Source organism: Lactuca saligna, chromosome 2 (assembly GCF_052625555.1).
Source record: "Lactuca saligna cultivar CGN05327 chromosome 2, ASM5262555v1, whole genome shotgun sequence".
Lineage (NCBI taxonomy): Eukaryota > Viridiplantae > Streptophyta > Magnoliopsida > Asterales > Asteraceae > Lactuca > Lactuca saligna.
This window is the reverse complement of record NC_136418.1, coordinates 146,561,529-146,565,690: the sequence shown is the minus strand read 5'-3', so window position 1 is coordinate 146,565,690 and position 4,162 is coordinate 146,561,529.

The window sequence follows — 4,162 nt, the reverse complement described above, 5'->3', positions numbered from 1 at the left end:
AATGGAGAACTCGAAGAAACTGTGTATGTGGAGCAACCTCCTGGGTTCGTGAACGAAAAGCATCCAAATCATTGCTATATTCTGGATAAAGCTGTGTACGGCCTCAAACAAGCTCCAAGAGCCTGGTATGAAATGCTTACAAAATTTTTAAAGATGTCTAAATTTAAACAAGGTTCGGTTGACCCAACCTTCTTTCGCAAAAAGGAAGGTAACCAACTTATGATAGTTCAAATTTATGTCGATGACATCATCTTTGGCTCCACGAATCCTAGCTTAACAGCTGAATTCAGAAGCTGATGGAGACTAAGTTTGAAATGAGCTCAATGGGTCCAATTAACTTTTTCCTTGGTTTAAACATAAGACAGGGACCCGAAGGCATCTTTATTAATCAGGAAGCTTACACGAAGACTCTCCTAGCAAAGTTTGGCATGATGGGTGACTCAAAAGTCAAAGTCCCAATGGCATTCGGCACTAAACTTACCCCATCTCTAGATAAACCGGCTGTCGATATCACGCTCTATCGTCAAATGATAGGCTCACTAATGTATCTAACTGCGAGCAGACCTGATATCATGTTTTCTGTGTGTTATTGTGCTCAATTTCAGGCAAACCCACGCGAACCTCACATGCTTGCAGTGAAGAACATCTTATGCTATCTCAAGCGAACCACCTCCTTAGGTCTATGGTATCCATCCAACTTAGGCTTCTTCGTTCAAGCCTATTCTGATGCTGACCTTGGAGGATGTGGACTCGACCGTAAAAGCACAACTGGTGACTGCCAATTCCTCGATGGAAAGTTAGTAAGTTGGCAGTCCAAGAAGCAAACCTGCGTGTCACTATCTACTGCTGAAGCTGAATACATTGCCGCTGCATCCTGCACATCATAAGTGATTTGGATCCAAAGTCAACTTCGAGACTATGGACTCAATATGAAGAAGATCCCACTATATTGTGACTCTGAAAGTGCAATTAGGTTCTGTCATAACCCAGTGCAACACTCTAAAACCAAACACATAGCACTGAAGTATCACTTCATCAAAGACCACGTGGAAGATGGAAACGTCGAAGTACACTTTGTTAGAACCACTGATCAATTGGCCGATGTCTTCACCAAAGCTCTTCCTGAAACGGCCTTCAATAAAATTCTACAAGGCTTGGGTATGATGGTTGCAGAGTCGGTCCCAAATCCTCAAATCTCTATTTAAGAATCACGAACCGAACGAAACAGACCGCTCTGTTGCTCTCTGCTCTAGTAAAATAAAGGAACCGAAACAACCAGACCGCTCGGTCTCTCTCTGCTCTGGTAAAATAAAGGAACCGAAACAACCAGACCGCTCGGTTTCTCTCTGCTCTGGTAAAATAAAGGAACCGAAACAACCAGACCGCTCGGTCTCTCTCTGCTCTGGTAAAATAAAGGAACCGAAGCAACCAGACCGCTCGGTCCCTCTCTGTTCTAGTAATTTAAAGGCACTCACGCAAACAGCACGCTCGGTCTCTCTCTGCTCTAAAGACTTACGGAACCGAACAAGATAGACCGCTCGGTTCATCTCGATTCTGAAACTATCACCGAAATACACAGATCGCTCGGTCTATTTCTGCTTCCTATTTTTTTTATGTTGTACAAACATTTTATCTTTCTGGTTTTATTTATTTTTCAGAAAAATCCCAAAATTACAAAAACATTTGATCTTTCTAGTCGGTGTACGTTTTGCACAGGTGAATACAAGCATCTCCTTCTGTAGTGTTTACCCAGGTATGTTTTTTCTTTATCAGACTAGTTAGACGTCCCTAGAAGCATGCTGATGTATGTTGTCGCAAGCCTCTATGACCTCGAGCATGCCTTAATGATTCGATCAACACCTATCGTTTCTTCCCAATCAGGCTATTCTCTCACACTCGGTCTAGAGCTACCTTCCTCTACTCATCTGAAACATGAGTTGCTCTGCTTTGTCCCTTTTCTGTAGCAGAAGGTACGTTCGGTCTCTTAACTCTCTCCTCATCTTCTTCATTTACCTTCGATTCCCCAAAGTAACCCTTGATGCTTTCGGTCTTTACCACTGAGGCTTATGGTTGCATAACATCTGTGTTTATGATCTTAGATTCGTTTACCACGTTCTAAGTGAAACCCAAAATCCAACACCTGAAATGAATTGACGGTGAGTGATAAACTCAAGCTATTACTTGGAAATCTCCTTTTCTTTTTGTGTGATCTTTTATGAAATTGTCTCCACCTAAGACATTTCTTCCCAAAGAGGTCCAGTTTAATTTTTCCTTAAGATTTATGTCTATACCATTCACGTCACGAAATACTTCCCACCTACCTGTTCAACAGATCTCATCGGTCTCACAGGTAACTCTACCAACACTCAGTTTTATGTTAAGACTTGATGCTTGGTTTGAGTTCAACCACCCTTCAGCCATTATCAAAAGATGCCTTTCATTGTTTGTTAAAAGACAACTAATCGTATTTCTCGGGAAACTACACAAGCACTTCAGGTCACTCTTGGCTTTGAAGGAAGCGATTCTTGCCCGGAATCTTCCGCTTTCTGTCTTCTTACTAGACAACACTCACATCCCAAACACCTTTGATTTATTTCTTTATCTTTCACACTCTTATGCACGGAAATTTCCTTTTTTCCAACATTCTGATTGCTGTTTGGTATGTGGTTTTAAGTTTCAGTTGTAACCAAACAAGGGCACAAGGAATTTCAAACGGTACGAAAATGATTTGGGCGCATGCGAATGATTCGTTTCACACCCACGTGTGCTGACGTATTCCTGGGATACACCATAACTTCCAATCGCGCTTTTTCAGGCGACATTTTGTTTTCTTCATCATCACGATTTTCTTTCTCCTGTGAACGGTATAAATAAGGCGTGATCGTGTTCTTTGGCATTTACCTCTCAAGAATTCTCTCTCTGAAAAAGTTACCACTGTTCATCTTCTTCCACAACTCAACAATGGCGACTTGTTCTTCCGCACAAGATCAAACTGCATCCTCTTCTCTGCTCTCAATCAAACCTAATCAGAATTTGATCATAGAGATGACCCTATTCCTATATGACTCATACATGCTACACGTGGTGGAATGCCTCAAATATTCCCCATTGTTGTTGGCACTTACGCAAGTGGAGGCCGTTCCCATGTCCCTGCTCTCCCAAGTCTACACAACGGCCAACTACGACAAACATAAAGACCGCATCTTCTTCACCATTCACGACAAGAAAACCTCAGTGTCCAAAACACGGTTTTGCTCTCTTCTAGGGCTTTCCGTCGACTCCTCCGTCATCTCACCGGACTTCATCACCACGACGCAACTTTTTTCAATGATGTATGAGATGGGGTATACGGATGTTCTTACCACCATTGCCAAAGTTAAGAAATCCTGTCTTCCATCTCAATGGAACGGATTGCTTACCCTTCTTATTAAGGGTTTAGTGGAGAGATGTGGTGGTTCTGACACCACAAGCAAAGGGTTTCTGACCATCATGTATGGTCTTTACAACGGCATTAATCTCGATTATGGGTCCATACTCTGGGCTCAAGTTGTTCAGAGTCTCAACACAACTGCCAGGTACTCCGAGATATCATGCGGCAGGTTTTGGACGCTTATTACCAGAAGGGCCATGGATTCCCTTGACATCCCGGTAATGAAGGATGCTCTTACGGCTTCAATTGCCACTTTCCACACCAAGAAGATCATAGTCTCCGATCCAAGTAAGTTTCTTCACTATGGACTGATCCCTGAGTCCATGTATAGGTGCATCACGCCACACAGCAAAATCATGGCTGACTACAGCACCAGAACACCCTTGCCTCCTAGGGTTCTGTCCGAGGAACAACGTGCTGCTCTTGATGCTCTTGATCAACCGGCCAACCGTGGCAAGAGGGCGAGCAAAAAGGAGAAAGTGGAGAAGCAAGAACCCGCACCAAAGAAGGAGAGAAAGAGAAGATCCTCTAAACGTAAATCTGAGGCAGAGGCATCTTCTCAGTCTAAATCGAAAAAGGTAAAGAAGATGGCTAAAAGAGCCAAAGGGTCTCCTTCTTCTGAATCTGCTCCGAATGCCCCATCAGACACAGAGGCTGCTGCTCCTCAAACTGAAACGACACATGTTCAGTCTCCTAAACAACCATCTTCTCCAGCAGGCACTCATCTACCCT